General features: G+C 35.9%; 1 pseudogene; it reads right to left on the bottom strand.

Annotated features, from left to right (window-relative positions):
* Positions 1-5125: 5125 nt before the first annotated feature.
* The window catches only part of LOC107864957, a 17209-nt pseudogene continuing 8636 nt past the window's right edge, over positions 5126-13698 (bottom strand).

Genomic DNA, 13698 nt, shown 5'->3' with positions numbered 1-13698 from the left:
GAATGAAAATAACTGGTGTTTGAGTCCCCATATTTTATCCAAGTTGCCCTTGATTTCTGCCTAAGAGCTTGTTCCTCGACAGTACCCCATTTTAGAATATCCTGTTGTACTTGCCTGCCTTTGTCTATCAAGGACTGATCTTGTGAGTTGAGTAGCAGTTGACTTTGAACAATGTTTAGACTTTCCCTGGCTGCCTTCAATCTCTGATCATAGGAAGCCAAATAAGAGTTCAATCCCTTAACCTCCAATACTGAATTTTTTCCATCGTTGTCGTGCCTCCCATCTTACTGAGTTAGCTTCCAAATTTATGCCTTTAAAATCATTTAGAGTCTGCAGTAGATCAACTACTTTTCCAATTTCCCAATCATTCTAGAGTCTTCTAAAGCTCAGATTCCATCCTTGAAAAGATCATATTTCGTTAACCATTGCATTTGGATTGGTACTAAGAATGGACAGATCAGGATAGGAAGCCTTAGAGGTTCCTGACCAATCCATAGTTCTTTCCAAAACTTAATTCTGGTTTCGGTGTGTACTTTGGAAGTGATATCCCTGCCAACTGCCTCCACAAGCTCCTAATTGTTTCCAAAATGAAACCCCGTAGGTAGTGTTGACTGAATTTGAGAAGCACTGCTCATTTTGACCATATTTGCTGACAATCACTTCCCTCCAAAGAGCTTGCTCCTCATTTCCAAATCTCCATAACCACTTGGTTAACAGACAATTGTTTTGCAGCCTCAAATTTCTTATGCCAAGACCTCCATTACTTTAGCTCAGTAGAGCAGTTTGACACTTTACCAAATACTCATTTCAAGATAGGTAATGGTAAGTACATCAGGTTCTAGTCTCTAGAAAGATAAATGGCTCGAAATAACACTCTAATAGAGGAATTCCAGCAGTTATACCTTTTCACCACATCTCCACATGCTTCTGTAAGTCATTGTAAAATAACCCATGTTGCTCGGACTCTTCAAAAATGTCAACAGGTGCATGTTGGATTCTCCAAAACTAGTGTATTTTTGGAGAATCCGACATGGTGCGGCATTGAAAGTGAAGAGTCCACGCAACTTAGAAAATAACAGGCAAATTGAGCTTCATTTGCAGAAGAAATATTCAAGACTGGGAATGGAGGAAGTGGTAAATCTTATGTCAAGGCTAGAAGAAGTAACAGTCAACCCCCTCATGATGGACAAGTTGATGGAGCTATAGTAAAAATGGTACGTTTACAGTGAATCATGCGACTTCAATATGTTCAGCAGCAACAGGATAAAAGATTGATCATGGAAGCTAGTATGAAAGGTCAAAATACCTACTAAGATCGCTTGCTTCAGTTGGATACTGTTATCTGGTGCTTGTTTAACAAATGAAACTTTGATAAGGAGGAGCCTCTCACTCAGTAGTAGCCGCTATATGTGCCTATAGCACTCTGAAGATGCATGCCACCTCCCTATATCATTGTCAGATAGCGAGAGCGGTATGCCATATGTTCTTCTGCCTTTTTGGGTTACACTAGGTAAGGCTCTTTCAAAACAAAACAAGGTAGTCCACAGAATTGGGTGCAGTGTCAGTAAGTTCATCCAGAAGGTATGGCATATGGTACCAGATGGCAGATGATACCAGATTGCACTTTTTGGTGCTTATGGACTGAAAGAAATCGCAGATGCTATGGAGTACTAACTCCCACAATATCCTAAAAGCTAAGATTCTTTGTAAGCCTTGTTTAATGGAGTAGGCCATGTCGTACATAATTTTTATCAATTTTTTTACTTTGTTAGCTCCTTCGGCAACATACAGAGAGCCAACTCTATATTGCTCTAGGATATAATTTTTAGTATCATCTTGACGCATTTTCAATGGAACTCCAGTTTACGTGATCCAGGAAAAAAAAATAGAAGAGTCGAGCAGGTATGTCCATCGATACATATCTGGAGAAAGTTCATGCTCAATAAGCTGAAATGATATTAAAGGAAAAGAAAGTGAACTAGAAAGGCTTTCTCACTTATATAGGATCAAAAGTAACTTTTATCAATGTATGAGAACGAGCGTAAAATTCTGTACGAAACAAAATTATTTTCCTTGTTTAGACAATATTTGACTTTTGTGCGAAACACCCAAAGACACCTTTTCTGCTAATCAAGTTAAATTATCTTGGACAAGGTATAGAATAGGAGCAAGGAAGTAAGTAGGCATAGAGAGGGATCCTAGAAAAGAACTGGCGTTGAGACAACAAAACTTTTGGAGACAGGCACACACCCGTTGACATTTTTGAAGAGTCCAAGCAACATATGAAAAAATTACTTCTAACAAGCTTCTACATAGACACTACCCAGTTGAGAACAATACTCACCTCAATATAAAGCTCTGTCATTTGATCAGTTATGACTGTCACATCCCTTTTTCGCCCAAAGGGATCGAGTCAAAAGGTTTTTTCAATTAAAGTGACGGTATTGAATAGAGATTAGTTTTTTTAAATCAGAGTCGTCACTTAGAATTGAGTTATGGTGTTCCAAGTCACCTTATTGAATCCCTAATCAAAAGGAAATGACTCTTTGTTGGTCTGCGAAAACAAAAGATCGGGTAAGGAATTCTGTTGATCGAGGGGAAGGTGTGAGGCACCCTCGAGTCCCGTGGTTCAAGCACGGTCGCTTTTATTAACTTATACTTAGCTTTAATTATTTTGATAAGTTATGTTAAGGCCTAAAATTCGCTCATTTTTATTATACCGAAAATATTTGTTTACACTTCTTATATTATACAAATAGGTGAAAATTAATTTTAGAAAAATATTTGTAAGGTGCATTATTGCAACCTTAAATTTTTAAATGTCTCAGAAAGATGCGTACGCCGCATTTTTAATTGAAACAAATATTTTAAACATGCCAAAAATTTATCTAATGCCAAAATATTGATTTATCTTATTTGTAAAAAATCATAGCAATTTATCTTTTCAAAATGTTACTTAATCTTAAAAGTGAACTAAAATAATATTTCATTTAAAATAATTAATTAGTTTAAATAATAGAAATAATAAAACCTTATTAATATAAAACTAATAAAATAATATAATAGTAAAAATATAGAATAAAACAAAGTGATTTATGTTATACAAATCTTGTCCACTAATTTGTAAAATAAACTACACATATCTGTAAACATACACGCATAATACAACTGACCCATTTTCTTACAATAATAACAGTACCAACGTATAATGACGATTTTGACAATTTATCATCGTTTTCGATGGGATCAAATACAAAGGGATCGACGGTGCGGAGCCATTACAGCCATGGATGGTTGGTCGTCGCTACAGCGATTCCGGACAGGTCCGGAGTTGATGTTGTCGGATCCATGAAGGGATTGGCCGGAGAAGGCGCTAACGACGGGAAAAGGGGGGTATTATCGCAGGAAGGAAAAAGGGAAGGGGGCGGCGCCAATTTGGTGGTTGACGGCGACGAGAGAGGGCGGCAGATCTGGGAAATGGGAAGGGGAAGGCGGCATCCCTGCTGTCTCGCCGGTAGGATGCGCAAAAGGGTGACATTAATGATTCCGGCGAGAATCAACCAGAGTAAACTCGAAAATGGATCAGTTTTGATGATTTTTTTTTTTAGTTTCTTATCTGATTTTTGAAAGCACATGCTACATTCCGGTGAGAGAACGATTCTGACAAAGATAGTTTTGCAAATAAATTTCATTTTTTTTATATTTTTTTGTGTCTCTGTATATACATGTCGATCTATTATATAGTAAAAGAAAATTAAAGAGTGTGTCGTTACTTACTGTGTATACGAATGTGAATCTGTGTACATAGAAATTAACTGATAAATATGTATGCATATAGCAGTGTATGGAATCATAACAGTGTTCATTTTATTATTTTGTTTAGCATATCGAAATCTAATATTCATATAAATATTCCATAATTTAATATATCATACATAATAATAAATAAATTCATATTTTGGTTCCTAATAAAATTTAATACAGTAAGGAATATAGGATTATAGAAGAACCTGTTGATGACTTAAACAAACACTACCGCAAGAAACATTGTCATCGGAAATTTCGGAACGGAATTACAAAACTCGAATCACAACTCTTTCTTTCCTTCTATCTCCTTCTAAGTTTTCTTTACTGTATTTTTTTCTCTGCTTTTTTCTGCCATTTTTTTTGTCTCCAGATGACTGTCAATGTACGTTCCTTTTTAATGAAAAGGGGGAAAATTCTTAAAATGGTACTCTTGGGAGGGGGAAAATTCTTAAAATGGTACTCTTGGGAGGGAACAGTTATTATTTTAGGGGAGTAGTTATTTTTTAGGCTGATATAGATAGGATTTAAAATTTAAACTAATTAATTAATAATTTTTATTTTTAAAACTAGAAGATAATAATAATAATAATAATAATAATAATAATAATAATAATAATAATAAATAAAGATAATAAAAAATAATAATAATAAATATAAATATAATTAATTTTTATATTTAACAAAACATAATGAAAATTTATAAATAACCAAAATAAATATAATAAGATAATATTTAAACTACTAATTTATTTATTAAAATTTAGAAAACAAAAATATATATTTTTTTGTAAATATCTCAAAATTAACTTTATTTAATTATTTAATTTTAAACTAAAAATTTATTAAAAATAAAAATAAGAATCAAAATAATATATGATCAAGTATATAAATATAAAATATTTAATATCGATAAACAAATTAAAATTTAGGGAGGGTCAAAATTCACGTGTCTACAATGACAATTGGATAGTTCTGCACGAGCCTAGGTAAGTCAGACAAGGTTTCCAGGTAGGCTTCAGAGGACATATGTTTCTTCTTTCTTCCACGGGGAAGTCTGAAGCATTATCTTGTCTTAAAGAAGAGAAGTTCAGGGTGCCTGTTGAATGAACTTCAATGAGTGTCTTTAGATAAAGGAAAAGACTTTCTGGATTAGATTGCAGTTGAGAAAAATGTAATCACGCTCCTCTCCAAAATGACTGACAATCAGAAAAAAAGTTCCTTCCCTGCAGAATGCCAAAATTAGAAAGATTTTTCGGCACTCTGTGATTATCCTCTAAAATATGTTGTTAAACAGATTGCAGCTGGCATAGAATGAACTTCATCTCATGAAAATCCAGCTTGAATATGAATGACAAACGTTGTAGAATTGTATTACAACCTGTTCAACTTGAGTAGATTTGGGATTCGAGAAAATGACTGCTGATCTGAAAGCATCAGATTCTTTGCCTCTCAGTTGCCGCAACATGTCATCAACAAATACAAAAGCAAGAATAGGCCCATCAACAGCTTTCATAAAACTGTCCAAAACAGAAAGATACTAATGTGTGATGGCATGAATTAAGCCGCGGACCTAAAATAAGTAGCATGTCCTCTTAAATAATTGAATTCATTGATAGTTGACAGAAGAACACGGAGCAGAAAGAGTTGGAAAGGAAAAGTACCTGATGCAGCTGATCCCTCTCACATAGATTCAGTAAGCAATCTGCATCCCAGTCTTCCTCTGGCAAAACTTCTATAAGTGCAGTCAGTTGCTTTTGTTTCCTATTGAAGGTTTCAAATATCAACCTAGAATCATTGGGGTAAGTTTCGTTACCCAGTGTCAGGTACTCAAAAATTTGACTAAGGGTATGTCATGACCCAAACTGAGGCCCTGGCCGTGACGAACATTTCCGAACCCGAAGGCTCGGAACGCCCTCTATCTATCTGGTAATCATGCACATAATTCATATGATCACAGTAATATAGAATAGACACAATAATATGAAAACATGGTCAACAATATTTAATAAACATCTACAACAGTCTACGAAATCTCTACTGACATACTATCTGAATAACTGGGACAAGGCCCCCAGCAGACCAAAAGCCATAATGAAATAAATACCTAAATGACTAGGCCTTTTGAAGCAAAGAAGACTCACCAACTGAACTCTGAGACAACCCTGTCTGTAGACTCTACTGAGGATCTGGACCCCTAGACTGCGCCTCAGTACCTGGGAGGAAGGGGGGTCAGCACAATTATACTGGCACGCGAAGTAATCCAAAATAGAGTAACTGAACATATATATATATATATATATATATATATATATATATATAATACGTGAGAGAAAATGTTCATCAAATATTATGCATAAAACAGTTTCTGAAAAACACATGGGCACCTTCTGAAAACATGTAACCTGTCTGTAAATCTCAAACTCTGATCTGTGTATTACTTTCGAGTTAGATGGTATCCCCTACAAGTCTGATATTCTACGGGCAATATGGAATCCGCCATTGTCTCGACGGGGAAGCCTCCAACCTGAGCATGCCACAAGGGTTGGAGTTCGTGAATCTGATACGCCATACGACACTTAAGTCAGTGTATAATAATATACCCGGGTCGGCAAACTGCGGTTTTAGGAAATGAGTTGCTTAAACTCAATCCCTCTTCAGGGAACCACCTAACATTTCTGTATGCCCATTTTTAACCTTTTCTGTACATGCAACATTCTGAATGTCTAAAATCATGATAGTCTGAAATGTCTATCAGTCTAAGTCAGATATGACATTGGTCTGAATTGGTATCGTTATACCAAGGCTTGCAAGTCATGATTTCTGAGCCATAATACATTAAGCTAAATTTTTCATTTAAAGCATAATTTAGACCACCCAAAACATGCAACTGATATAGAAGATTTTGTGTTTCGAAACTCAAGTCAAAATCATGCAAAAACTTCATCAACATATGGTGGTCTAGTGCCTTTAGCAAATCCATGCACTCTTTCATTACATGCATTATGAACATTAAACATTCATACTAGATTCCCTCTTTAGTGATTTTAAACCACCTTTAAATCATAACAAGAGTTCAATCATTTCATTTAGTGCTTTTTAAGGATGCATTGCAGAACAATTCATATGCTATGAAAAATCTAAAAACTTCATAATAAGAGGGAATTCACCGAAAATCATGCTCTCAACAAGAATTCATTCTTAAATACATGGTTTCATACATTCATATTCTCAAATTACTTTGGGGAAGGTCAAAAGACCAAAACAATGATGTTAAAACATTTAATACATCAATATATACATAGATTCAAAAACCCCATTCTAAAACATGATTTTTCTACGCCCATGAGAATTTAGAAAAATCCCGCGTAACTCTATTTTGGAAAATAATGGGTGCTTATTGAAGCCTGTGGATTGGGGATTCCGAATCTCTAATCAATTTTGAAAACCCACGGTTAAATCTTGATTTATTTGGGTTTTTAGTTTGAAACCCTTAGGAGTGTTCTTCAGAATTTTTAGATGAATGTGGATGTATTTTGGAGAATTGGGGACTGAATTTCGTGTTTATGGCTGAATAAGGGTGGGAAAAGGACCATTTTGCCCCAAAAACGGAGTGTTAAGTCACTTGAAACCATAGGATATGCACTGCATATGATATCGCATATATTTACATAGGCGCCGCATATGATATCGCCTATATTTACATAGGTGCCGCATATGATATTGCCTATATTTACATAGGCACCGCATATGCTTTCCAGTGGCCATGTGCGATTGGTTAGGCGACGCATACTACTTTGAAAGGCCATAACTTCTTGCTCGGGTGTCGGATTTTAGCAAAATTGGTATCGTTGAAAAGTTAACTCGAAGACCTATTATTTGACACATAGTAGGTCTCTAATTCAATATATACAGAGAGTTATGGTCGATGGAAGCTGAAATAAATTACAACATCCACTAAAACTTAATCGATCGAAATAGTTTTAACTCGTCCTTGAGTTGAAGGACCTCTATGGTCTAAATTCATGCTCAAATGGATTCACATACTACATAAACATGCCAAATTGGCATAGGATTTAAGGCTCTGGGATTATCAACACATCAGAGTCATGGTTTTTATTCTAGCCCGAAATGCGTGGTGTTACATTATCTCCCCCTTGGGATCATTCATCCCTGAATGATGGATAGAATATCAAAGTATTAAGGGTATGGGATAACGCGGACATGATATGTTCCCTAAGAAAGAATAAGCTGATCGGAAACATGACTATAAGATTGGAACTACTGATATTTAAAATGCTTATGCCGGACATGCATATCTGAGGCATGGAATACACAACTGAAGCTACTCATAGGCTGAATTCTCATAATGAATCATGCATATCTGATGCATGGATCTGTGACCAAGTTGTTCTCATGAATGCAGGACTGAATACACTGATAAGCTGAACTTTTCTATTGAACATGCATTTCTAATGCATACATATCTGACTGAACTGATGTATGAACGTATGGCTATATACGCAATAATAACTAATGCGAAGATTGTAATAAGAATCTATGCATGCAACTGAATGGGGTATCTCTGCCTTGGTACCCTATGTCCCTCTATAAATGCTCAATTCACTAAGATACTCAAAAAACTGAGGCGATGCACAGGGCACCTACGAATTGAATCATAACTGAACATCTGGAATCTGAATTTAATGCATGATGCATGAAATGGGATATACTCGTAACTACTGGTATACTCTATCTTGGAATAGTAGCATTTTGAGATTTCGAGTAGCATCAATAAGTGCAAAGACGAGAAAACAAGTCATGCGAATCTAACTGCTAAACTGACTTATTGTCCATATAGACTGAATTATACTACACCCTCATACTTAACTGGAGTATCTCTTCATCACAATTCTCTAAATAAATTCTAGCGGCAATAAGGAGCCATGAATCTTGAGTATGGATTATACAAGACATCCAACTAAGGAATCACCACATTGACACTACTCTGCAGTCTGGAACATAGGCATATAACACCTGAATTAGGATAGAATTACCAGTCCTTTGACATTACAACTTCTTACTTTCAAGCTTAGCACACTTCTCGAATATCACTTAACTATACTATTCTTCTTAAATATCATATTCATTAGACTCAGCTTAAAATTCTCATATGAGCATTGACAAATCTTTCTACTAATGTCAGAAATAACTTAATCCTTTCACCATGATCAAGCCTAACTCTAAGTCACAAAAATACAACATACCAGACCACACTATTATTCTAAACCATATGATACAATCTTCTATATCTCCTTTAAAGATCACATCCTAAGTATAACATGCCTTACCACTTCAATGACTACTCTGAACTCTTACTATGAAGTCGCTAGCGCATATAGCGTTCCTTTACAACAATCTCGATCTGTCATTCAAGCCTATCTTTATAACCACATATGAACTTCAAAGCAAACACTCATAAAGGCATACTTCACATATTCTCTAAACTACTATCAATATCACTCCCACGATCTACCCCAAGAACATACACATACAAAATTCCACTAACCATCACATAAATAAAAACTTAGCCCCATATCTTACTTCATACTTATGGCCTTATCTAACAAGCGTACTATGATCTTCCATCAACAAGGAATAATTACTCACCACCACTATCATCACATAAGGAAGAGTCACAAAAAGGTTAAAACATAAGATCTGGAGGCATGAAATAATACTATATGAAGCTTGGCACTCATCTGAGGCCTGAGGAATAGCAAAACAACAATAGGGACTCTATAAAGCGCTATGAATTTAGGGTATTCATAGCTATAAGCTGAATCTCGCCAATCAATTGGCGTAAAACATGAGTTATGGAAACGGAGCACATTATAAAGCGTGAGTACATGACTCTCTATCATATTTATGAACGTGAACTTATAATGGAACTAAATCGTAAAGCATGAGTAGGTATTAGGATCACTGAAAAATACTGAGATAGGAATGGGTTGAGATTCACCCCTACTTTTTGATGTTCTATATCATCATGACATTACTACAAGAATCTGGAAGTCTTACTTGGTTATTCGTTTAGTCATCTCCCCCTTAGCTTTAAGCCATCATCTTAAGTTTTTGGGAGATACCTTACTAGATTTAAACTTAACTGCACTCACTGCACTTTGTGTTCTGAAATATGACAATACATAAAATTAACCCAAAAGACCACAATGAGAGTGGAACACCCACTGCTAATACTACCTCCTAAGGCACACTCTATCATTCTATAATCCCAATAGTCATCATCTATTACTCGAACACTTACTAACTTCGAATCTTCATGAGTATCCCTAAAGTTGAAGTGCACACCCTTTAGTGCCTCTACTCTTATTTCTATTAGCACGACTTTCAAGGACTCGAGATTAGATTATAACACCTAATATGGATATCACCAAGTCTTCAATGAGCCACTCTATTTCTATCGTAGTCTACCAACATAGCAACTTCAAACTTATTTTCCTCTACCATGAGAGTCAAGTTCATATCAAAAAGCTCAACGCTATCAATCAAAGGTCCTTAAATTGGCTATTTAGAACACCATATACCATCTATCTAGTCTTTTTCTACCTAGAAACTCAACGGTACCAATAGCCACACACAACATGTAATAGCCTTAGAAAAATACTACAGCTTCATACCGGTTATAAAATAGAAAGGCATGAATTGCGCAAGAAGTTCTTTTAGTTAAAATGTCGTGCGACTCGGAGGACATAAGACTTTTTGGTCAAGCCAAAAAGATTGTCGACTGGATGCTCCTACCCTACCATGCCTGGACCGGTGACACGGTAAAGGTTGAACTATCAACAACTCTGAGTGCCCCAAAAAGTCTTAAGTTCCTATTAACCACTTTCCCAACAAGGCTTTTTTTTCCAGCTCTTCTGACTATGCTTTCCGTGGTAGGTTGGGCATACTTCTACATCACATATACAATGTCATACTTCATTACGAATCAAATAAACTTAGGCACTTGCATACACTGTTCAAGCCTATAGATCACTTCCATATAACTAGTATCATTAACCAAGAAATCATCACATCCACCTCCATGGCCATTAATTGTTTCAAACTTAATGTCTAGTGCTAAACATGATTTACAACCAACCTTACACACAATCATCACTTAGAAACTATGAAATAAACACCAAGAAACACTAGTACACTAGAAATTCATAACCACAATAATCGATCATGACCTTACGATTTTCCTTGTCATAATCCATTAGCACGTACTATTTCAACACATCAAGATTACAAATCTAATCCTACAAAACATGTATCATCAATCTCTTGCCACTATTCACCACCACACCATTTAAATTCAAGCCTATAGTCTAGCATCAATCATTTACAACCAATGAAGAGTGCACCATAATATAAATATATCAATCCTTCAAATTGGGATATTCTACCCAAATACTTTAAAAATATACTACATACTTTCTCACTAGTAGTATTAGTTTACAACTACCAATGAGAAGAAGGTTAAAGGGTAAGGTCACATAATAGACATGATCAACCTTAAACTTATATTATAACCATACAATCTTATCTACTTATACGGCTTTCTCACATCACACTTACTTACCCCAATGGACATTTAGACTACCTTCAGATGCCCCATATGACAATGAGTCTATACTTACAACCTACTGGCTAATCTAGCCATTTTCATTCATAGCCTATAAGGGGTTTCTATAACCAACTTAAGTATCCACTCTGGGCTCTTTCTCTATTTTGAAAGGAAGAAAACAAATAACATTCTGAGTCAACACTTCCTCCACGGACTACTTTACAATTCATAAATGGTACACCACATTAGTCTACCACCATGAAAGGGTAAATCATTCTCAATCAATGGTTATTCAACTATAAATATTTAATCACAAAAGTCACCCTCACTCTGACCTCTAACCTTGTGACTTCATATCATAAACTTCTTGGTCTAATTTCACTACCAATAGGTCATGACACCGACACTCTAACTTATACTACTACTCGAGTGGAAATACAGTTCCAACAAACACAAGAACAACAAGATGAACAACAAGTTGCTAGTGAATCAAAATAGGTATCACACGACTTCACTAGACTTTGATTTTTATGTTTTGAAGAAGAATAAGATAAATGACAAGGCAACTATGCTAGTGAATCGAAATAGGCCTCACACGGCTTCACTAGACTTTTGTTTTCAACAACACAATGATATCAAGATTACAAGAGATAGAAGCTTGATACACAATATTCAATGACTCAAGAATACACATCTTACTCTTTTCTACTGAATGCCTCATAAGAACGAGGATACAATTTTACACTAGGGAACTTCTCTCCCGTCCTTTGTGGGACTTCTGAAATTTCTGCTAGATAATCAGAGAATATCTAGAAACACTAGAGTGAGGAAGAAATTAGGATAACTTTCTTTTCATATGGGTGATACCATAGCACAAATTAGCGTATGAAGGAGGAACATTCTGACTCTATAGCACAAACTAAAACATGAAGAAAGAGAGACATTCCTAAACGCCTAGTAGCCTCCCGCTTATAAGTGTGCGCACTACATACCCATAAACAAGACTCTACCCGATGCGATTTCGCATATACCTTGGGACCATGAACCATGCTTTGATACCAAGTTTGTCACGACACAAACTGGGGCCATGGCCGTGACGAGCATTCCCGAACCCGAAGGCCCAAAACGCCCTCTATCTATCTGGTAATCATGGACATAATTCATATGATCACAGTAATAAGGAATAGACACAATAATACGGAAACATGGTCAACAATATTTAATAAATATCTGCAACAGTCTGCGAAATCTCTACTGACACACTATCTGAATAACTGGGACAAGGCCCCCAGTAGACCAAAAGCCATACTGAAATAAATACCTAAATGACTAGGCCTTCCGAAGTAAAGAAGGATTACCAACTGAACTTTGAGACAACCCTATCTGTAGACTCTATTGAGGATTTGGACCCCTAGACTGTGCCTTAGTACCTGGGAGAAAGGGGGGGGTCAGCACAATTATACTGACACGCGAAGTAATCCAAAATAGAGTAATTGAACATATATATATATATATATATGTGAGAGAAAATGTTCATCAAACATTATGCATAAAACATTTTCTGAAAAACATATGGGCACCTTCTGAAAACATGTAACCTGTCTGTAAATCTCAAACTCTGATCTGTGTATTACTTATGAGTTAGGTGGTATCCCCTACAAGTCTGATATTCCACGGGCGATATGGAATCCGCCATTGACTCGGAGGGGAAGCCTCCAACCCGAGTATGCCGCAAGGGTTGGAGTTCCTGAATCTGAAACGCCACATGACACTTAAGTCAGCGTATAATAATATACTCGGGTTGGCAAATCACGGTTTTAGGCAATGAGTTGCTTGAACTCAATCCCTCTTCAGGGAACCACCTAACATCTCAGTATGCGCATTTTTAACCTTTTCTGTACATACAACATTCTGAATGTCTAAAATCATGATAGTCTGAAATGTCTATTAGTCTGAGTCTGATATGGCATTGGTCTGAATTGGTATCGTCATACCAAAACTTACAAGTCACGATTTCTGAGCCATAATACATTAAGATAAATCTTTCATTTAAAGCATAATTTAGACCACCAAAAACATGCAACTGATATAGAAGATTTTGTGTTTCGAAACTCAAGTCAAAATCATGCAAAAACTTCATCAACATATGGTGGTCTAAATTATGCTTTAAATGAAAGATTTATCTTAATGTATTATGGCTCAGAAATCGTGACTTGTAAGTTTTGGTATGACGATACCAATTCAGACCAATGCCATATCAGACT

The sequence above is a fragment of the Capsicum annuum genome, chromosome 3 (assembly GCF_002878395.1).
Source record: "Capsicum annuum cultivar UCD-10X-F1 chromosome 3, UCD10Xv1.1, whole genome shotgun sequence".
Lineage (NCBI taxonomy): Eukaryota > Viridiplantae > Streptophyta > Magnoliopsida > Solanales > Solanaceae > Capsicum > Capsicum annuum.
The sequence above is the reverse complement of the archived record's forward strand: the minus strand, read 5'-3'. Positions and strand labels throughout refer to the sequence as shown.